The sequence below is a fragment of the Buteo buteo genome, chromosome 3 (genome assembly GCF_964188355.1).
Source record: "Buteo buteo chromosome 3, bButBut1.hap1.1, whole genome shotgun sequence".
NCBI classification, from domain to species: Eukaryota; Metazoa; Chordata; class Aves; order Accipitriformes; family Accipitridae; genus Buteo; species Buteo buteo.
The window spans coordinates 22447770-22472157 of NC_134173.1; the positions used below are offsets into that span (position 1 = coordinate 22447770).

The window sequence follows — 24388 nt, forward strand, 5'->3', positions numbered from 1 at the left end:
AGCTGCTAAATACCTAGGCAATCGTGGTTTGTCGAGGAGGTCCAGAACACAAAATGTATTTACCAAAAGCTAGCAAATATGCGCATTTGATGTGTGTATTACAAGTGGCTGCTACAATAGGAAGTTATTCAAGTGCTGGAGCACTTAAACATTGTGTTGTTCTGATGTTTTGTATTCACTAACCTAAAATGAAAGCATCTGTGATCCAGTGTCGTCATCTTCTGTAATCTGGCAGACAGAAGCCAATGTTACAAATCAACAGTTCAGACCGCAAAAGAACAAAGTGAACATATTCAAACATTCAGCCAACATTATATGGAGACAGTGCCATAGGCATTTATTGCGTATTTTCCCAGTGCATTTATTAATCACTTCCTCAAGGGCTCATGTTAAAAAAATCTCTGAATTATCCACATCTGAATATGTTATTGAATAAATATTATTACATTTTAAATAGCGGGATTTTAGAGAAACATGGTTAACAAAAGAAGAACCTGAAAAGTCAGTAACAAGGAAGTTCCAAATAGGAAAATAATTTTTCTAGAGGGTTAAGGAGTATGTTTGCATGGGTTGGGAAAAGTAAAACAGAAAGTAGCCTGTACTCATTAAGAAAATTTATTGAAAGGAATTTTCTCATATCAAGACTTGATTTCTCTGTCACAGTAATCAGTTAACTATTTAAAAAATGGAAAAAGTCAAGAGCCATCTGAAGAAACAACTTTATAATATTTTGAGGATGGTTTTCCATCCTAAGGTTGCCATTTACCATTAGTCCAAAATTTACCAAGTGATCTGTCAAAACCAAGATGAATATACTTAGGATACTGTCAGTTCTGATACAAAGTCTTCATTAGGACTGTGGGTCATGCACCATGTAACATCCAGCATGTCATTACAAGCTTAAACAATAAATTTTTTTGTAGCATGTCATGAATATTCATCTGTCGGGGGTGTTTCTGAATTCTATGGCACTTCTGTGAGATTTGCTAGCCCAGAGACTAAAAATCAGCTGTTCCTGTGCAAACTTCATAGAAAAAGCTGCCCCAACTTGTTTTGTTCTTTGGGTAGGGGCACGTAAATGCACAAGGTGCATAGTTGAGCAATTTATATGTTGCTTTACACATGAAGTCATCAGTTCATGCCCCACGCAGTCAAGTTTTAGTACATACGAGTGGTTGTGTTCAGCTAACAAAACACAAGATCTGTTGACTGTGGACCTTACCCAGATGGTAGCAAAAAAAAAAATCAAAAAAAAACCCAGCTTTTTTTTTTTCTTTCACTAAGATGTACACATACACAATTGCAATCTATTTACAAAACTTGCAATAACTGCAAAAAGAGGCCAGCTTGAAGAAAATGGAGCTTTAAAGTGTGAAGAAACTGAAGATGTGCATTTTGTTGTGTAGTTTTATCTTCTGGAAGGATTGTGAAATACAAACAAAAAAAAGCCCCAAAGCTTTTAGAAGTAATGCTCAGTTGCATTTCCTTAAAGGCTAGATGAGCTACCGTTCAAAGCATATTTTCTTTATGCTCAAAATCTGATCATGTAGGGTCTGCTAAGCCTCGCATGCTCCATTTTCTTCAGTGGGGCTGAGATATGCCAGATGAAGAATGGCTCGTGGAGTCATAACTTCAGCTCTCATGAAATGAAATGGTTTCTTGCCTCATCATTTCAGCAGAAACCTGTAATCTGAGCGTAATGCAGGTTGTGATGTATCCTGAATCTGGGAGGGAAGGAAGGAACAGCCACAACTGCTAACGAAGCGCCTGTCCCCCATTAGCAGCCTCAGTCTAGAGTAGGCCTCTATTCCACCAGTGTGACTTGATAGAGAGCAAAATTTACTTGGAGACTTGCATGTTCTTGGCTTACTAAATATGACTTGATTGTCATCATCGCGTGGGGAGTATGTAGCTTTTGTCAGTAAAAAAGTGCAAGTCCCAAAAATGCAAATGATGGTGAGCGGGGCGTTTGGGATCTGGGTGCCACAGGCAGTATCTGTGTCTGTTCAGAAACTACCACAGCACGAGAGGATGGGATCAGGGCACTGGAGCAGTTGGTGCTGAGGACCTGGCACTTCCACTGAGAGGTTTCAGCTTATTAACTAATTTTTACTACATTCCATGACCATTAAGTTAAAACTCCGATCAACATCTCACTTTAACATTCTCCAGGGAAGAGGGTGCTCATAATGCCTTCCAGAATAATAGAACTCTGATTCCTGGGACCTTTCCCTTTATTATGGTAAACAATATAAACTACAGAGTACCTAACAAGGTTCATCCTCATTTGCCTTAGCACTAGATCTTAAAGAGAATTTTGTAAATAATAAACAATGAAAACACTGCTAATTCCCCAAACAAATAAAAGGAAGAATCAGTAGGACATGATCACAAAAATGAAATATAAAAAGGGTTAATAATGTGTCAGAGCAAATTAATTGAAAATTGCATATGAACTCTGATGGACTTCTTGTGCATTATTAGACAAACTTAACAATGGTATCATGAAATGTTTTTGACTTCTGCATCCATCAGATTTTTCAGCATTCTCTCAATTTAAAGCAACATAAAAAAATTATATATTGTGCTACTAAATCATCTCTGTGGGCTTTTTTACATATACTAGCAGGCTGAAGAAAATAAAGCAATCAAAAAATAAGGAACAGAAATCCACCTCTTCATACAGTTGTATTAAAACTTTCTTTAGTATCATATGGAAAACTTTTTATATTGTAGAAATAATAGTATTTAGGACTGTGAATATTCTTACTTATGATGATGAATATGTTAATTTTATTTTACTTCTTTTGTTCCATTAGTTTGTTTTACCTTTGAATACCTAGCTGTACATTTAAACTCTCATTATTATTCATCGTACGACTTTACCATTGAAAGTCATGGCAGAAGTATTTTGGAAGGGTTTTATTTTCACTTGCAGAATACTTGAGCCTCTTTCTTTCTTTCTTTGAAAGTTCACTATCAAGTGTTTGACTTTTGGCATAAATTATGTGAAGTTCCTTCTCATCCTTTGCAGGTGTTTTCATAGAACACAACTTTATTCTTAAAGCAGCAGATATTGTAGAGTTCGGTGTTCGGAAGATCTCGCGATGTCACGGAAAGTTAGAGGGTTAGTCGCAGCCTTGTGATGTACCTGTAACCCCACCTCCCCTTGTTAGTATAAAAGGAATTAACTGCGCAATAAACGGCGGAAGTTGGCGCTCACACTGCGTGTGTTATCTGTCTCTTTCCCTGGTCCGGACTGACCAGTGATCTAAGCGTGGGACCTTGATATGTAGCGAACGCTACAAGATATATCTGTCACTTCTGCATGTTTCGTACCACTGGACCCTTTCTCCTGCTTTTTTTACCATCACTAGGTACTCTGTTCCATTTGCTTCATCCATTTATGCATTATTTTGGACTTGGAAAAAGTGGTAAATGCTGTCTCCCCTTTATCACTCAGCTCTTATGTCATTCTGACAGCAGAAACTGCTGTTGCAGTTAGAGCAGGTTCATTAGGTCATCAGAAAGTGCTAGCAGGAGCACATTTCCACCTCCAACCTTACTGCACTAAATGCTGCGGCATCAAATAATCCAATTCATTAACTGGTCTATGACAGCATCCACCAGAGCTTATAATAACACATAGAAGTATTCTGTCACAGTGGATTTTGAAATTATTGCCTCTCATTTGCAATTCAATGAAACTCATTTTTCCTTGCAGTTCAGCTTCTTTTCCACCATATGTTCTCCTTAATATAAGCAGTTGGGCAGCGCTTTTACTATCATTCATTCACCTCATCTCTTGCTTTTGTCACTTGGCATGAAGCAGGCTTTCTGCAGCTCTAGGCTACTGTTTACTGCCCATGACTGCTTTCCAGTTTTGTTTTTCCTGGTGAAGGAAGTTCACCAGCAATATAGGCTTGTTTCTTCACCATTATGCAGTTCATATTTTTTTGTTACATGTGTACAATTTGCAGCTGTGGTTGAATGTTATATAAGTAATAAGATTAATTAGCACTTATTACTGCTTTACATTTCCTGCACAAACTAGTTAATCAAGCAGTTAACAAACTCATTAAGCAAAAACAACATGCAGTTACAGGAGTTGTATTCTCTCTTCGTCCTTGTACAATCCTCTTGCATACTGGTACACTGTGAAGTCTATAATCAAAAATATGTATAAAAAGTTGTCCTGATTAGGTGATTTCTTCAATTTTCTCACAGTAAAATATAATTGAAAAACAGTGTTTGTGTAGTTAGATATAATAAACCTGATTACACTGTGTGGGATTTTTAAAAAGCTTTTTACTTCAACCTATGTTCCTATTCAAATCATCAGCAATATTGGCAGCCAGTGTGAGAAGAGATAGGCCAGCAGCAAACTCCTGTGACTAAGGTACCACATTTTTGTCTTGATGTGTCTTGCTTATTAGCACAAAAGAAGGAGAAAAGTCTTCATTAGGGTCAACCTGGCAGTATTGTCTGTTATTTTGTTCTTTAAAAAAAAAAAATTGTGACTAATTTATAGCTAATAAAGATAAACCTGGTATACTGTAATTTTTCATTTGCTTGTATATGCACCAGGAACTTATATATGACCACTTGCCATGATTTATACCAGTGACGTATGAGGTTATTTTGTAGACTTGTGAATCAGCTCTATTGACAAGGTAGTTTGAACTTGCCTAGGTCTTTTGTTCTCAACTTGCCGAGGAGGAAAAATACATGGCTTACCCTTAATTAAAAAAAAAAAAAAAAGAAGGCAATTTCTCTGCTAACAAAAGGAATGTTTAATTGTGCAGGACATAACACATGATCTCTACTGTGCCTTGACTAAGACAGTTCAGTTTGGTGGGAATTCATGCAGGAGTAAACTTTCTTCATTTTACCACCCACCGTAGCACGATGGAAAGATAATGAATTTTCTGTTGGCAGCTTTTTTTCCACATCCAGTGTAGTATCCAGAGCCCTGTTTGGCAGTTTTGAAGGCTTGAGTTTAAGTACAGACAATGGATGATGACTGAACAAAAAAGTTGCACGCTGTATGGGAAAACCATTACCTAGCCACTACTATGGACTTCTGGAGGGCAAACTTTGGCCTGTTCAGGACACTGGTTGAGAGAGTCCCTTGGAAGACAGTCCTGAAAGGCAAAGGGGTCCATGAAGGCTGGACGTTCTTCAAGAAGGAACTCTTAAAGGCTCAGGAGCAGGCTATTCCCATGCGCTGCAAGACAAACTGTCAGGGAAGACGACCGGCCTGGCTGAACAGGGAGCTTTTGCTGGTACTCGGGGGGAAAAAAAAGGAGAGTTTAACATCTCTGGAAGAAAGGGCAGGCAACTCAGGAAGAGTACAGGGCTCCTGTTAGGTCATGCAGAGAGGAAATTAGAAAGGTAAAAGCTCAGCTAGAACTCAATCTGGCCACTGTTGTAAGAGACAACAAAAAATGTTTTTACAAATAAGTTAACAACAAAAAAGAGAGCCAAGGAGAATATGCATCCTTTATTGGATGCAGAGGAGAACATTGCCACTAAAGATAAGGAAAAGGCTGAGGTACTTAATGCCTTCTTTGCCTCAGTCTTTAATAGTGAGACCAGTTATCGTCTGGGTGCTCACCACCTGAGCTGGAAGATGGGGATGGAGAACAAAATACACCCCCCATAATCCAGGAGGAAGCAGTTAATAACCTGCTACACCACCTTGACACTCACAAGTCTATGGGACCAGATGGGATCCATCCGAGAGTACTGAGGGAGCTGGCAGAGGAGCTTGCCAAGCCACTCTCCATCATTTATCAGCAGTCCTGGTCAACCGGGGAGGTCCCACATGACTGGAGGCTTGCCAATGTGATGCCCATTTACAAGAAGGGTTGGAGGGAGGATCCAGGGAACTACAGGCCTGTCAGCTTGACCTCAGTACCGGGGAAGATTATGGAGCGGTTCATCTTCAGTGTGCTCACATGGCATGTGCAGGACAACCAGGGGATCAGGCCCAGCCAGCATGGGCTCATGAAAGGCAGGTCCTGCTTGACTAACCTGATCTTCTATGACCAGGTGACCCGCCTCGTGGATGAGGGAAAGGCTGTGGATGTTGTCTGCCTGGACTTCAGTAAGGCCTTTGACACTGTGTCTCACAGCATACTCCTTGCTGGTGGCTCATGGCTTAGACAGGTGTACTCTTCGCTGTGTTAAAAACTGGCTGGATGGCCAAGCCCAGAGAGTTGTGGTGAACGGAGTTAAATCCAGTTGATGGCCACTCACAAGTGGTGTTTCCCAGGGCTCAGTTTTGGGGCCAGTTCTCTTTAATATCTTTATCAGTGATCTGGACGAGGGGATCGAACACACCCTCAGTAAGTTTGCCAATGACACCAAGCTGGGAGGGAGGGTTGATCTGCTCAAGGGTAGGAAGGCTCTACAGAGGGATCTGGACAAGCTGGATCAATGGGCCAAGGCCAACTCTATGAGGTTCAATAAGGGCAAGTGCTGGATCCTGCACTTGGGTCACAGCAACCCCATGCAGCGCTACAGGCTTGGGGAAGAGTGGCTGGAAAGCTGCCCGGCAGAAAAAGACCTGGGGGTACTGGTTGACCGCCAGCTGAATATGAGCCAGCAGTGTGCCCAGGTGGGCAAGAAGGCCAACGGCATCCTGGCCTGTATCAGAAATAGTGTGGCCAGCAGGAGCAGGGGAGTGATTGTTCCCCTGTATTCAGCACTGGTGAGGCCGCACCTCAAGTACTGTGTTCAGTTTTGGGCCCCTCACTGCAGGAAAGACGCTGAGGTGCTGCAGTGTGTCCAGAGAAGGGCAACAAAGCTGGTGAGGGGCCTGCAGCACAAGTCTTATGAGGAGCGGCTGAGGGACCTGGGGTTGTTTAGTCTGGAGGAAAGGAGGCTGAGGAGAGACCTTATCGCTCTCTACAACTACCTGAAAGGAGGTTGTAGTGAGGTGGGTGCTGGTCTCTTCTATCAAGTAATTAGTGATAGGACAAGAGGAAATGGCCTCAAGTTGTACCGAGGGAGGTTTAGCTTGGATATTAGAAAAAATTTCTTTACTGAAAGGGTTGTCAGGCATTGGAACAGGCTGCCCAGGGAAGTGGTGGAGTCACCACCCCTGGAGGTGTTCAAAAAAATGCGTAGATGTGGCACTTCAAGACATGGTTTAGAGGGCATGGTGTTGTTGGGTTGGCAGTTGGACTTGATGATCTTAGAGGTCTTTTCCAAACTTAACAATTCTATTTGTATTTCTAGCCAGGTGTTTTAGCCATGACAATTTGCAGGGATAGCCTCTGTCTTATATCCACAGTGATGTTTTGCTTTGGCTCCAAAGCAAGTATGGAATGACGTGGACCAGATGAAAGAAAAGAAATAGGACATTTTTTCACCAGGAAATGGTAAAGAGAAATAAATGTGCTCTTAAGTATCTTGAAAGATGGTCTGTTACATTGACTGATTTGTGTTATGAGAGATATAACCTTTATGAAAATTGTGGCTAGATTATCAAATTATCCCCCTGTTTGCAGATTCCTAATTGTGATGCACAAGTAGAGTTCTTTATTACACGGCGTATTTTTAACCAAACTGTGTAATTGAGAATTTCTCCCTGCAACAGCTGGATGCAGTTTTTTAACATGTTCAGTATCAAAAACTGCTCAAATGCCTCATGATTGGTATTTAGGCTGAAAAGAGATTTTTGGTATTTCAAAGCAGAGGGAGTTTCAAGGATTGCAGGAGTAGGACTTCATACAATACAAACATGAGCTGGACATGTTTAAAATTCACATGCAGAAGACATATTTTTGAAGCTATCTACTGTTCACTGTATAGTGTGAAAAACAATACACTTTGTTTCTTGTTTCCTGTTTTTTATTGTCCATCATACTATTCTGAGGAAGAGAGGGATGAAAACCTATAGTGGTTTAAAAACTCAATAATTTTTGGAGCCACTACTGATGTATTTGCGTCTATACATCTTCCCAGAAGTGAGGGTGAACTGATGCAATGTAAAGGCTTTGTGAGGGATATGGAGACCAGTATAATTGGGGAAGGAGCATTATACATTTGTGGAAATGTCATTTGAGGTACACCGGTTTTTAAAAATTGACAGAGCTGTGTTAGGAGCACTTCCATGATGTACAGATATTTTAGGCAGAAATTGCATAAGATGTACAACAGTATGTGAAAGAAAAAAATTGTAGTTCGTTTTTATAACATTTCACTTGACTCTGCAGGTACGATGCAGAGACCCACCACATATGTGGTGTGAATAAATATATGTCTCTCTATATACTTATCAAATGGTAAGGGGAGATGGACTGGCCAGTGTCTATACAGTGCTTCACACTGAAATTATTTTATATAAAATGATTGTAGGCTAAAATTTTTCTTTCTTGTTTCCTTCCTTAGAGACAAGGGACAGGCTGACTGACCTTGGCTGTTAATGTGCTTTACAAATTCCATGAGGCTGTTTTATATATTTTCTTCCATTGCTCATGCCATTAACGCAGTTGAAACTGGGATGATATTGCATGTGTGCCAGATGCCTAGCTGGTAGGTCTAGACACCTCTCATACTTTGTTGACCATTTTGCACAGCAACTGCAATGCTGTTTGGGTTAGCTGCTTGGCTCTTCCTCTGCAGTCAGTGCGAGGCCAGAGTTTCACCTTGCTGGCAGTACTTCTGTCTACCAGCCACAAGCGAGGCAGGATGAGGAGTTACTGACAGGAGTAGTGCAGCAGCTGTTAGGAGTGAGCGTGACCATAGGTGTTGCCTGTGGCCTTTCTTTCCTTGCTCTCTCACTTTGCGCTCAGATTTTTTACTTTCTCTAATCCCTTTAGGGCAGTTGTTAGCTTTGTGTTTTGTGGCTATTCCTGTTTAAAATACACAGACTTCTCGGGCGGCTGGTAGTGGATACAGAAGATTGTGGGTTTACGATTTTTTTTTTAAATTTGCCTCTGTTTTAGTTTTCTGCCTGCTTTTGAGCCAAGTCCTTCATGCACATACCATGAAAAATCTCACAGCGGGGCAGTCTTGGGTGAGGAGATGTGGAAGCCTCTCCTTATTGCAAAACAAGTTTGGAAATATTAAGGCTTTATATAACTGATTCACCTACAATGAAGAGCAAATTAAAACCATTTACCTCCAACTAGAAGAGATTGCAGAACTTCCCACTGGTGCTGATGCAGTAACATCTCATATAGAATATTTTATTCCTCCTGTGGATTGATGTTGAGGGAAAGCCTGTGCTTGGGATTTTTCCTTTATGTCATGTGCAGACTTATATCTCAGTTTCAAAACCAATTAATATTTATGAGGTTGTGCTGAGAATAATACAACTGCTGTAAGACAGTGAAATGTCTGCCATTCACACGCTGCTATATAGTGGTATAAATACATATTTAAGTTTGAATGAATTAAATTGTATTTAATCCTTTCTCTGTGAGCTTGTAAACAGATACCAGCGCATATCAGCACTAGTGTACATTGTTGGCAAGTGACACGTGCTGTCAGCATAATTTTAGACACATTGCATTTCTTGCATAGTACTTATCTGAAGTTATCACTGATCCAGAATTTTAGACTTTTTCTCATTGGTGTGGTAGCTACTGAAATCAGAAGGTTTTCTCAAGGTATGAATTGTTTCTGCTTTGGATGCAGAAACAAGGGAATGCCAGTAGTGATTGTCTAGTGACTTCCTAAAGTAGCATAATTAAAAATCACACTTTGCAGAGCCCTTTAATGGGCATTGATTTTAGTCCTTTATCATTAAATAGCTTCAGGTTGGCTTCTTTTCAGTTTAGAGTAATGTACAGTCAAAAGACTCTGTCTGTATAATTGGAGGCAAATACAATCAGCTAAAAGTGCTCATCTTCTCTGCCCACCTTTTCCAGCAGGATGATGGAAGATACGAGCAGCTTATTATTGGTAACTTGGTGCTCCAGTTGTCTTGGGGAAAATAAGTGGTTTGCTCTGACTACAGACAAAATCTTAATGTGTTATTATTACTGTAGATCAGGAGCTGAGCTGTAGACATTGAAGTATTGCATTAATATTTGCTGTGCTTGGATTAGCTGAATTGGCAGTGTATTTAAGTAGGGGCTTGGGCTTTCTTATTATTTACTTAATTATATTTGTAATTTACTGTGGCTCAGTACTCAGCATGATTTTTAATTGTCTGAGGGAGACTTAATTTTACAAATGAGGTGGAATAAGTGTGTGTAATATTGCATTTCTGGCTTTATAGGAAGAAGGTTGAATTTTGTGCTCGTTGCTAAGCTTTATAGTATTCCCATTACTACTACACTTGTACAGTTCTAATTAAATTTTTAGAAGTTCATCTGCCAGTAGTTACTAGGCAGTCCTCATTTCTGTAATTATTACCATTTTGTTATAATTTGGGTAGCAAATATATGAGGTTCCTGCCTACTGCTTAAAAAGTTAAAAATTGTTAATGGTAGTGGCTTAATATGCACTAAATCACATTCTGAAAGAGACCTCTTCTGGACATCTGAGGCTATCTGCCATTTGCCACCCTAGGTACCCTCATTGAAAGGGTGCACTGTATATAAAGCCCCTTTAAGTACATGTTTGTAATGGAACAGATTTGGGCTGTTAAAGTAGGTCGGTATCCTGATATTGCTTACAGAAAAATGGAGAGTAATGCACTTTCACTATGTTTTACTTTTACTTAATAAAAATATGAGAAGTGGGAAAAAAACATGGGAAAGAAAAAAATCAGGCAAAAATTTGATCCATCTCCTTTACTGTATATCTTCTTAGTTAAAACTGACACATGACAACAGAACCCCAGGAATGTAAAGATGCATCATGCAGAAGAGAAATCAAGTGGCTTACTATGTAATAAAACATTTGAAGACTTGCCCTTCATTTTTGCATTGAAATTTAGTTTAATGCCAATGGTCACACTGTGAATTGGTGTTTTGCATAGGAGTGGTACAGACATGGTTAGGGTCTTTTTCTTAGAATTACAGAATCGCAGAATAATTTACATAGAAAGGAATTATAGGCAGTCTTCTTAGTTGAAGCCCCTGCTCATGCAGGTCTAATAGCAAAATCACATCAAGTTGCTGAGTGTCTCGTTCAACTGAGTGTTCAGTATCTCCCAGGGTGGAGATGCCACAGCGTCCCTGGGCACCTGTTCCAGGTTATTCTTTGTTCCTGTTCTTCATTGCACTTTTTCCAGGTGTCTTTCTGACCAAATCTAGCTAGAACCACATAGTGGTGGTGAAGTTACCATTTGCCACCTAAAAGCTGGTTTTAGAGACTCTGCTTTTTGTAAATGATCTGCCATACAATACCTGGGTAATTTGAGTCACTGTTGTGTGTTAAAACTGGACCAGAAACTGGGGGGTTCAAGATAGGTCTGATTCCTGCTATGGTGGCAAGTGCAGGCTGTGAAGCAGCTTCAGGTCAGTCTGTTGAGAGAAAAGTCAATTCATAATGTCCTCTTATTTCATGAAGAGCAACAGTCTGAAACTAATCAAAAGGGATCAGATACCCTACAGTTTGTACTTTTGTACTTCAGTTGAAGGTCATTCAAAGTGTTATAAACGTATCAGTCTAAAAAAGCAACATTTTAATCCTGTCCACCTTTGATTCAATTACCCTCTTTTTCCTGTATGCCAGATGGGGATGTCAATGTGCAGAACTTGTTGGCTGCACCATAAAAAGTTTATAAAAATGGCTGCAACATCAAGGTCAAAAGTCCTTTTGTCCCACGTCCTGTTTCATGCATCAGAGACCAAAAGAAAGTATATAACAACGTGGCAAACATGCTTTTAGCCTCCAGCTGTCTTGAACTTTGGGTCTTTCTGAGCTGGATGTTTCTCCACATGTATTGTTAGTTAAGTTCAAGGGATTTAATTTTCCCACACCTCTCCAGCCTTCTCTTGAAGGCATGAGTTGATGTCCATGACCTCCCGTGGCAGCGAGTTCCACAGCACAACTGCACATTGCAGAAAGAGCCACCTCCCTTTCTTCATTTGTTCTGCTTTCTTCCTTTTTATGAATGTGATTCTTAACCATCTTCATTTGATGCCCTCTAGTTCTTGCATTCAGCAGAATGAGGCAGTGAAAAAAATAGCTTTACTAACCCTCTCCATGCCAGTCATGTTTTCATAATCTTCCATGATTCAGCTCTCTCCTTCATAGACCAAAGAGTCTTACCCTATTCATTTGTCCCTCATGCAGAAGTCATTCTCTACCTTCCATCATCATCTTGCTCTTCTGTGAACCTTCTCTGGTTGTATCTCTCTGATTAAATAAAAAATAAAAAATAGGGAAAGTGCACAGAGAAGACTGGCATGCGTGGACATACATAAATAAGAAGGACCAAAAGCAAAAGGAATGAAGAATTAAACATTTTAAAACTATTAAACCAATATTGATTTAGTTTGGGCTGTTGATGTGGATAGTACCATGTGTAGTACAGAGCTTGAAGCACACTAATCCATGACCATCTCTGAAAACTGTATCATATATATGTATAATGTATGTTTGTAGAAAGTTCCTCTCAAATTTTGTCTCCTCTTTTACTTTTTAGACAGTGGGTCACAATGTACTTAATGCCTGTGTGATGCAGGATGATACCTTTACACTGCCTGGCCTCACTGCCTCTGTCATCACTAAATATATCTGAAAGTTAAAATTTCTCTTATCCAACTGAATGCTGTCAGCTAAGAGAAATCCTTTTGAGCCCAGCTTCAGCAAGGTTCTCAAGCAAATCTTCAAACATGGGAGTTTCAGTGGGTTGAGAGAAGTCCTTACAACTGAATGCTCTGCATAAAGATCTGCCCAATTTGATCCTTTAGAGATTTATCTTTGAAAGCTCCTTAAGGAGATCTTACATTGAAAAATCAATCCGATTTACTTGTTACTATTAAATATACTCTGTCAATTTTATACTCTCAAGGAAAATCTGAAATGGTTATGATGTAGTCAATATTGTAGTCAAATTAAAGTCTCTCTCAAAAGAGATCCTGTCAACTGGAAATCTATGCATTTCTGGAGTGATTTAAAAGCTATTTCTGGTTCTGTACCTCTCTCTTGATCCCACCACCAATTTGATGGTTATACCATGACATTTTCCTGCTTTAAACATATTTTTCACCGCCCTTCTGACACAAAGCCCTCCACAACCAAGAAAGAAGAAATTATTTCAAGACCAACTGTACAGAAAGTACTGGAAAGTTAGTTTTAGACTTAAGAAGAAATACACTAAAGATGCTTATATACCTCTGGGGAGAGGCAGGCTCTCAAAGCCAGCTATAACAAATTGCTGTCATTGGGATACTAGTGGAATATGTTTCTATTCTGATTCTATTTTAGTTTAATTTCAGAGACTCTGAACCAGTGTCAAAATTTAGTTCACCTTGGAAACGGTCTCATACTAAATAAAAAGACAGTAACAAAAAGCAAGCTGCAGCCTTTATCAATTTGACTTTTGAGGTTAAGGAATTCCCAGAAATAAACTTATCTTGTGTATAGAGGCTGTTCCTGTCCTCTTAGTGGTTATTTGGAAGAACTTCAATCCAAAATTTGATGCTTTACTGAGGTGTGCATCCCATTTCCAAAGGAGTTCACTTAAGAAAGTTTTCTAGCCTATGGAAAATGAGACATCAGACTCTCTGATCAGGTTGGACTCTTGTGACTTTAAAAACATGAGTTTGTAATATTTGCAGGTTATTTTTGCTCTGAAAATTTGTACTTGCTTTTTCTGACAGCTAGTGCCCAATAGTTAACTGTGGTCTGTGTAAAGGTGTTTCTTTGAACGAGCATCAAGAGAGTAAAATAACTTCGGAGTTTTCAACACATCAAACAAGCTGTTGTACTGATTGTACTTCAGTGTAGTCTGAGGCTAGTATCAAAGCACACTTAGCCATACATTTTTTCTGTCTTTTAGTATGCTTTTCAGTAGAAGTTTGATTGGAGCTGTTAACTGCATTTACAAGAAAAAATGTTTGTGCTTATTCTGGCTTGTACTTAACAAATTGTTCACATGAAAAAAGCAGAATAAAATAGGCTAGACCTTTAAGTGATGAGAAACAAAACTTGAAATAGTGAGATGACTCATAGAGCTCAAATATAGAGCACAGAGGAAAGCCATTTGTTTCTGTTAGTCTCAGTAAGTAGTACTGGAGAACTGAGAAGGGAAAAACATATATATCATTTTCCTTACCAGAGAAAGAAAATGGCTTGAAAATAAGTATTTTCAGTTTATATAATTTTAAAAATTCATATATTTAAATGTGCAGTGAGTTGCCATTGCAGTTTTGTCCACCACCCTTTGAATGCTGGTGGGGAAGCACTGTGTATACAGCTGGGTGGTTGGTCAAGTTTTCTCACTGTTCTCCTCTGCTTTTCCAGACAGAGGCAGCAGGACTCCATGGTGCTTATGTAGTGTGAGAAAAGGTTGTAGAAGGATGAGACTAGGGGAGAGGTGAGCTTGCAGAGAGTCAGTAGGTTTGCTGAGGTAATCACATGTAACTAGTCTTTGTATCTTTCTGTGAAAGAACCGACAAACTCTTCATGTGTTGTGCAGGGAGAGTAAAACAAGTGAGACGGCACCACAAATGCAGCATTTTACAATCTAAATATTCTTTTTTTTGTGCTTTTTTCTTGCAAGGAGGAGACTATGGTACCATGTGAAAATTTTGCCACAGACCATTGATATAAACCCTCTCAATATTGCTGTGATTTTTAATGAATATGTAGCTGCTTGCCATGTTAATAATTTTATCTTGTTTCAGGCTAGTAGTTTTAACTGCTACACTCTGATTGTGTTTCAGAACAGTCAAGCATCAAAGATTGGAACTGACATCTGAATTAAAGAGTGAGCAAAAAATCTCTTCCCTCTTTAACTATTGAAACAAACTAAAATGGAAAACTGACTAAAGGAGGTGAGTCCTTTCTTCTTGCTCTGATCATTCTCCTTGATCTGTCTCTGCATCATTTTTATTCAAATTTCTCCAGATTTGCTTGTAAAAGGTAGGAAACCAAATGATTGCAAATTCTGAACTGCTTTAATGGAAATGAAGGTGTTCTGATAGCTTGCTATTTTAGCTTGGAAAATGATACATATGATAACCTATCTTTGTACTTACCTAGGTCTGCAGGCTGCAGGCAGTGTTAATATCAGGTGTCTCTGAGTGTTGTGGTGAATGATTTTCATGAGTCTGACATGAACATAAAAATGTATCTCATAAACTTAAATGTTGAGTAGACCCCCATAGGGCTAGATGTGCCACAGCTGTAGAGCGAGTTTAGAGAGTATGAGAGGAAAGAATTGATTTGGCCTGGAGGAGTATAACGAAAGAGAGAGGTCAGAGCCAAAAATTAAGTACAGAAGACAGCATGGGGGTGTGGTTGCAGCATCTTGGAAGCAACATTCAAATGGCCTGGAGAAGCTCTGGTAGGGAAAGAACTTCCTTTTCCACAGTTTCCACAGGTTTTTTGGTTGGTTGGTTTGGGGTTTTTTTTACACTAAGAGTTGCAAAAAGCCAGGACCTTACTGACCTGATAGACATACTGAAGATAAGCTGACCTCGAGCAATTCTGGCCTCTTGAACACAAATTGAATAGCAGTGAAATGTCTACATATAATGAACTATGGGTTTTTCACAAAGCTAATCATACCAAGACAAATGAAAATCAACAGTTCCATATCCTGTTTCTTTATTACCACATGATAGACTTACACATACATGCACTAGGAACAGGGAGAGTATTTTTACTTTATATTTCTTTTTATAATGGTGGTCATGCTGCTTGTGATTTGAAGTGATTTTAAAAGTAACTCTTAGAACTATGCTATATTCAACTGTTTACAGTTCAGTAACAAGCAATTTAATGACAATGTTAAATTAATATATTAATTAATTATATGATTGGTTATGGGTATATCAGGATTAGTTAGGTATGGTACTGTACTGCAACTTGTAAGTTTCTGTGAGTGGAGCCTAAGTTTAAGATATTGAATGAAATGTTTTGCATCTCTGGAATATTCTTTGTATCACTCCAGAGTAATCTTTACTCATTGTTTTCCCATTACGTAAAAAATTTCAATGGGTATCTCACTTAAAAAATTTAGTTTCTTAGAATTAGAGATTTATCTAATCATCCAGCAGTAACAAATGCTTTGTATTTTAGTAAACTTACTATAAGAGGAGAAAATACTAATGCTGCTGCAACATTTCCATAACTATAAAACTGTATCCATGATGGTTTATTATACATAATATATATATGTGTATATATGATTCCATATGTTGCATATGTAGCATACTTACATGTACTTATATATTACAAGTATATATTTCTAAGGTACATATACATTAGAAAAAGTGGTGCATTTTCTTTGCAGAATAGGACTTGGAACTAGCATGTATTTTGTGACAATATAAACTAATTAGGTCAGTTCAGCTACCTTTGCCTCAGTTTGGCCTTCTCTAAATGTCTAAAGATTCATTGAAATGGTGACATAATGTTTGCAATGATGTGATTTTCACAAGTAAAAGTCAGGTTTTTAGCTTAGAAATCTGTTTTTGCAATAATACCTTTACTTATAGCAATTACCATGTGTTTTCATACACAAAAAATTCTATCCCCTCAGTTCCCTGTGGTCTGGGTAAAATGACTATATCCAGCATTCCCAGTATTCAGTTTCTTACAACTGTACTCAACTTTGACTGTTATATGCACCTGGATTTGGGCATGTGTCTTTTTGAAGGGTCAAAGAAGTTAAGAATGATGCAGTAAGAACTTTAATAAAGCCATGCAGTTACAGCTGCAAAAATTAGGAAGCCAAAATATATGTTGTCAGTTCACACACATCATGACAGATGCTTTCCAACAACAATCTAATGTACCATTTTTTGCCTATAGTTTTACTTGAAGTTCACCTGAGGATTGGTGGTTTCCTTTTCTATGATTAAGAATTAAACTTGTGATTTAGTTCTATTATTAAATTTGATCCTTCTTATGACTTTTCGTCATATAGAAACTCTCTGGTTACTCATTAGAAGCAAAGACACCATCACTTGGAGGGCAGAATAGAGACTTTCACCGAGTGTTGGGAGAAGAGGTGTAACAGGGAATTCTTTCCATATGGAGGATTGTATTGGACAATGCAAAAGGGAGGGATTTTCATTGTAAATACACTGGTTTGTTGTAGAATTAATTGATTACTCATAAAAATGGAAAGCTGAGGGGAATGCTGGGGGATACGGCAGCATGAACGTGACCAAAACACTGTTAGCACTACACAAAAAAATACCATTCATTTTAGAATAATGTGAATGGACAAAATGACAGAAACTTAGTACTCCCATGAAGATATAGATGCTTCTCAGAAGAAACACCAGTTTCTGTGCGGCTTCCTATCAGTTCATTGCCCTTCTGTAAAGGGGACTTTTTGCTTGGGGCAAAAGGAGGTGAGGTGGGGCATAAGAAGTCTCTTAACAAAGGAATACCAAAGAAAACATTATGTCACTGAAGAAGGTATTTTGGCTAGTGATACCTTTATTAGAAAGAACAGGGTGTGGTCCATTTATTTTCATAAGGAATATATCATCAATGTATGTTACTCTGTTGTGAATTTTGTTCAAGGGAGATGCACATGGAACTTAAATGTGTCATTAAATCAAGACATGTTTATCAGCAGGGAGAAGATGATTAGGCTTTGAAAAAGTCAGATAAGGAGAATCTATATGAAATGTGTTAGGGACACAGAATAAATTGAACTTTAACGAGACCTAACAAAAGAAATGTAATTAATCCTCTACAGGGAGAATGTATGAAAGACATTTAAATCTTAAAGTGTTCCTGTCTTACTGGGACATAGGATAGCGGATGCTCTGTATGATCTAATTATGCAGCAGTCTCAGGCTCTTCAAAATATTGTTCCTTAGGGAAAAAGGACACAAGTCATACAGAACAAATTACCAGTTAAAAGATATGATGATCTTTGATGCAGTACAAGAGGAAATGTAAGGAATTTTACTAATAGTGCTGGTGTGAAGGTAACAGCTGTAATGAGAAAAATTAGAATTGCCTCAGGCAAAGTACACTGAGAAGGCACAAAAGCTTATATGAGGCAAAGGTAGTGTAATCAAATATAAAGAAAAAAACAGCTTTTGGTTGCTAACTGCAAACCAATCATGACTTGTTTGGGGTTTTTTAAAGAAAAATTTAGGCAAGACTTTTTATTACAGCTTGAATGGTAATTCCCTGATTGGATATACAAAGCCTATGAATCAGAGAAAAGAAACCTAAATGACAATGAGATAGGCAGGTGAATTGCCTTGTCTGTTAGATAGAGCAGGAAATTTGAAATTAAAATACATTTTGTATATTCTACTTCCTTCTCTGTTTATGGGAAAACAAAATGTCAAATAAAAGCTAGGGATAACTCTTTTAAGCAACAGTGTGTAGGCAGCAAGAGAGACCTGATGATATGTAAAGAGCCAAATGCATTTTTGCATCCAGTGGCAAGTTAGAAGTCCAGGGAATAACCATAATGTTTTGGGATGAGCTGGATGCTGAAATTACTCCTGGATACTCCTTAGATTTGAGTACTGTAGTGACAACAATAATGTAATAACTCTGAAAAATCATGGTCTGTGCAGGCATAAGGGAAAATGGAGTTATAGTATATTGGTGGAGAAAACATCAAAAAACTGCAGACAGAGAGGTGCTGAGATATAGAGTAAAATATTGTATCAAAAGTTCATTTCTACTGATAAATAAGGAAACAATCATTAATAACTAGAAACTATAGAGGCTTATCTTTGAGTAATAAAAATCTGTGATGAATTTGCTTACACAAGTTAAATATTTAACTGAGGAAAAAAGAATAAAGAGGAAGGTTGATATTTGATGTAGCTAAGGCCATCATTTTTTCTGTATAAATCTGAATAAAATTTCACTTCATCACACCTAGCAGAAATAGATAACAATTCCTCACAGTTATAATCATTTTTGTATCAAAATTTTTCAGAAATGCACCTGCCTTTTGACAGTTGGTGTCATCCAGATATTTATTGACTGAATCCTAGAAGAAGGTGTGCTCCTGCTTCCTATGCCATCTAGATTGATTTTGGGGTTGGGGTTGGGGTTTTTTTTGGAAGATAGGAAATTGGAGGAAATTGTCCCACAGCACCAGAAGGCTCTGTTTTCTATGGCTGACCTTAACTTCTGTAAAAATAAAGAGAGAAATATTGTAACCTTCAGATTAATTATTTTATTACACTGTCTTTAAAGCATGATTACATTACATCTGCAGGATTTAATCAGAAAGTAGTAAAGAAATGTGCCTATTTATGCTTTTATATAAACTATGTCAAGGTACCAAAACAGAATATTTTATTTAATTTTTAAATAATTATTATTTATTTTATTTTTTTTTTATTTCATTTTATTTAAATAAGAAAGTACATAGGATGGTAAACTCAGAGGAGCAGGCTCAGGAAAAGAGAGAAAGTAACTTCAAGGCAGCGTTGCCTGCTTCCCAGCCCACCTCACCTTGCCTTGATAAGTATGAGGTTGTACAAGGTAGGTAAGGAAGTGAGGCTAAATATTTAAGCGTCTAGTCCTTTATTATATATTACACCTTTTCTTCCTATTTTATGTTAATCCTATGGAATGCTAAATAGTCCTTTAATTTTAAAATGCCTTTCCTTGTGACTTTCTTTTCTTAGAGTGAAAGTCACAGCCAAAATAGACCTGCTTCTGAGTGCATAACTGTTAAGTGGCAGCCATGAGGCCAAGAGACATAGTATTAGAGATAGGTAACACTCTTGTAAGGTCTTTCAAGCCTCAGAAGAGGTCGTCTCTAGCTCAGGAAATACCAGAATTATTCAACCACTTTATGCTTTTCTGTACTCTTCTTTAGGCACCTCTTTCTACCGTTGTTTATGATAGTGGCTCAATGAGCCTTTGAATTCACCCAGCATGGCCATTTTTGTAAGTGCACACTATTGGAAGTGGGTGCCTGTAAGAAGCTTGCATGGTGGGTCAGAAGTACTAATACCATTAACTCTGAAAAAAGGAGTATTTCTTGTATTCCTGGCATTCTCTTCCACTAAAAAATTTCAAATTCAGCCCAGTGGGAAATCCTATTTACTCCCATGGTATAAAATATCCCTGAAATAATTCACCTACCTTAGAAACAAACTGATCTATGGAACTAGCACCAGTTTTAGGCTGCTAATGCAGAGATAGATGTCTTTTTTAGGTTTGCATTGCACATCATAAGCAGACATAGACATAATGATAAATATCTCACCACCTCCTGATGGATTCATGGAATCAGGGGCTCCATGTGTATCCTCACACTGGAAGGAGTATAGGAAGCACATCTGTCCTTATATGGTCTGTCTTTATATTTTTATATGATTATAACAACTAAAGCAATAACATCATAAAAAATCTGATTCAGCTAATCTTTATAGTTCAGTGTTGCAGGGATGGAACCTGCACTGTACAAAATAAAAAAATAAATTTGTCCTTACTGAATAGTGAAAGTCTGGCCAAGATATATTAGTAACCTCTTCCAACTCACTGGGTAATACAAAATTATGTTCTTCTGAAAGCCTTATTTTATGTGTAACTCTTTCTGCAAAATGTTTATTATTTTAAACTGTTTCTGCAATCTGTTTGATTTCTATTGTATAGTTTCTACTTATCCTTTGTTTTGTTGCCCTTTCCTGCCAGCTCTTTTAGCTTCTTTCTACATGCTGCAGGCACAGTTTAAAAAGCTGGCTAATAATTTGGGGAAGGGGCAGGACAGTAGTGGGTCACAGTAGGGACATGGCAAAGAATTCTGGTATTCAGAACGTGAATCCTCAACAGAGACCACAGTCATGGTTGGATGCAGTGACTATGTTCTCAAGACCAAAGAAAAAAAAACAAGGAAAATGGTTTAACAAAGTGTCATTCATCAAGAACAAAATGTATAATCATGTATATTACTGAAGCTTTCTGAATTGCCTTTGCTTTTAAAGCATGAATTTATCTGAGCACACTGATGAAGCTTAAGTAGGCTAGAAATTTCCTGCAAACACTCATCTTACTGTTTTTATTTTAAAAATAGGAAGAAATATTTCAGTGTGTTATGAAATCAGGGCAATGAAATAAATTGTACCTCAGTTTTATGAGCTGGCTAGGAAGTTCTTTTAACAACTAAAATTCAGATCTTGCACATCCTGGAAATCAAGACAATTTCAAGGAGTGGAAGAAAATATAAAATCATCAAAAGTAAAGTCTGGAAATCATTCAAAAATTGGTGAAGTGATAGATACTGAGGAGGATGAGTTGCTTAGACATTTTGGGTAAGTTTGCAGGTAAAGCATCATTCTGTATGTCCTATATTGATATAAACATAGACAAATATTATGGTTAACAATTAGGCAGTACAAGAATGAAGGAGTACAAAATGGGGATGTGATCCCATATATCAAAATTCTGAAAAGGTTTTTGAGGGTGTGGTATGTTACCAGCTGTAACAGGATTCTGCAAGTGGCAGGTGAATGCACTACTTAGGCTTACAAGTACAAGAGGGTCACCTTTCTATTCCAGATATGAGCACTCCAGGACATACTTCATTAGGGCACTCACATTTGGAAAAGTTGAAAACTGGAGAGACTTTAGGAGAAGCCACAAGACGGGGTCAAATGAGACTAAAAATAATGGCTGGTTTGGTTCAGTATTCGAGGGGCGAGTCAGAAAATTATTTTCTCACTGCGGAAGGCAACGAAATACTGAACTTCTGAGACTCACAAGTGATGACAAAAAAGATCAATTACATGGAAGTTAAACCTAGAAATGGAAGCAAAGTGCATATTTTTACGCAGACGTAGACATTGGAACAACTTACCAAGAAGTGTTGTGGATTCTTGTAACTTAAAAGATTTCATTTGGAATTAAGGCTAGGATTGCTGAAGCAATTTAGGGAATTAGATGTTCAAACATCCTTGAAATGTACTCATTACATTCACCAAGATCTCTTGGGTTCCTCTAGAAAAGCAGCAAAGCTAAAAGCAGTATGCTACTTTTGATTCACAAATGGCGCTTGATTGAAGGCACTGTGGAGTAGTATGAGATGGTGTCTGATATTACGCAGCAGGTTAGACTGTATTGTCCCAGTGGCCTCTTTTGTTCACAAAGTCAGTATGTTTCTTTATTTGTACATGAGAATAGCTAAAAAATATCCTGACCTAATAGGATCTGCTTGAGCTTGCTGTTAAAGTACTTAGACTCCATCTGTTTAATAAGATGACTGTGATTCACTCCTGTTACAGTAGCAGGATGCTATTTCACTTCCATTCTGCTGCTGCTGGTAGGGAAAAGACTGAAAGACCAGGCTGGTGTACATAGATGGCATGGAGCAGCTGAGCAACAGCTTTGTTTCTGTTAGGCTTTCAGCAGCTGATTTGATTGCCAAAGCAGAAATGGTCAGTCATGTTTCAGGACCTCCTTCTGTGATCTAAGTGTGTAGACCAGAGGAGGCCCTGAAATATGACTAGATAGAGACATTAGCTAAGCATTTCTTGGTTTTCTGTAATGTTGTCCATATAAAGAATTCACTTCAGACCATTGTCTCTCACCAGGAAAACTTTGATCTTAAATGAGTGAGTCTGGTTGGCTCAATTTTTACCTCTGTGAGAGTTACATTGAATTAGAGGCTACACAGACATATTAAACACCCAGTTACGCGCCAGTATAAGCAGTAATTTCACTGTCACTGGACACTGCAGCCCTTACTGCAGAAATGATCTATTTTCTTTCTTTTTTATGTTTCACTGCCTAGGGTCTGCATAGCTAAAAGCCACCCATCCTGTAAACCATATCTGTAATCAGTACAAGTACTATTTGCAAGCCAATTTCCTAGTATTACTTTTCAGAGATAGGCGTCTGAAATAGGATGCTTATGGAGAGCAAAGTAAAGCTCATCTATGGGTGAGGAAGATCACTGTGTCCCTTGAATGAGAGCTGGATTCTGTCCTGAGTTTTGTTCACTTAAAAAGCTGAGTTTTGTGAGGCTCTAGAAATCCAAATTCTGCCTGATAAATACTAAGTATAAAGCAGTAACCTAGAACATTGAGGTTTTAGGGGGTTTTTCTTGATTTTTTTTTTTTTTTTGCAAGAAAGCACAAATTAACAACGGAAAAAATTAATGTGGAAAATGAATAGTCTGCTTGTGGTTATTAATACTTAATGAAATTATAACTTGTGTGTCTCACTCAACAGTTTTTTTTAAACTTACTTTTTGTTGCATAAGGAAGCAGGCTTATGTCAGCCCAGTGTAAAAAAAACTCAGGGTATAAATGGTTATAATTTGTATAAAAGTGAATTGAATTGGATATAAAGTACAAAGAGAAATAAGTGCTTATGTAGTGGTTGTTGTATCATAGATGTTTTGGAAATCTGTTTATCCAAGACATCAGTGTGACAAGAAGGTTATAATATTAGGTTGTTGGGGCTGTACCAGTATATAAAAGCTATTTGTCATCTTTATGAACTATATATCATTATTAGAATAAAAATTGTCCTAATGAGATTGCTGCATTTCTCATCATTATCATGTAGATCTTCCATGTGGTCTATCAAGTCCAACAAGGAGATGAAGCAATATATATTTCAGACAAATTATTGATGACAACTGCTGTGTGATTTCTTTGTGCAGCTTATAAAGGTTCAAACTAAAAAGCAGCTACTGTAATGTGCAGCACTGGAAAAAGAATTAAGTGTAAGCCAATTTTAAAATATACTACATTTCGAGATCAAGACATTGCAGCTGGGTACTTGAGTTGAAGGTGCCCAGTGTCCAAGCAGTTGATTGTTTTATGTTAGTGACTGAGAACATGAAAATGCAGATGTTAGCAGTTTCGGATTTTTGGTTTCTGTAAGTGAGCAAGTAATAATGTAATGTAAGTGAGCCAAAAAGTAATATACATCCTTGTTCACTTCAATGGCTTTATAATGCAGCTATTCAAATGATATACTCTAATTTGCTCCCATCCCTCAGAGAAGTGTCATGCCTTCCTGTAAGGCTGTTGTGATTTTAGCTTCAAAGCACTGCATGAAGATGCCCTCTGGTCTGGAGGATGCACTGCTTCCTGATGGATAGACCCTGTTAAAATTAGGTTTGAACACACTAAAAATTGAGTTGTGCTGCCTTATGATGAACTAAGTTCGCTTCTTGATTTGGCTAAATAAGTCTGAGAAATGCTTGCACAGAATAAGTCATATAATTATTATATCGCATTTCTTTACATTACATCATATGTGTGTATTTGTGCATATATTTATGTCTAGTTTCCTAACGCATTTTGTAAAAATAACTAACAAATAAATGTAATTTTTTTCTTTCTTTCTA

The 24388-nt window shown here is 37.9% G+C and overlaps 1 protein-coding gene across 1 annotated transcript in view; it reads left to right on the forward strand.

Annotated features, from left to right (window-relative positions):
* The first annotated feature begins 14815 nt into the window (after positions 1 to 14815).
* Positions 14816 to 24388, forward strand: part of DLGAP1 (DLG associated protein 1) — a 262013-nt gene continuing 252440 nt past the window's right edge. Inside the window, exon 1 of the mRNA XM_075023063.1 lies at positions 14816 to 14912. The gene's annotated coding sequence lies outside the window, so the exon portion shown is untranslated. The remainder of the gene's footprint in view (positions 14913 to 24388) is intronic.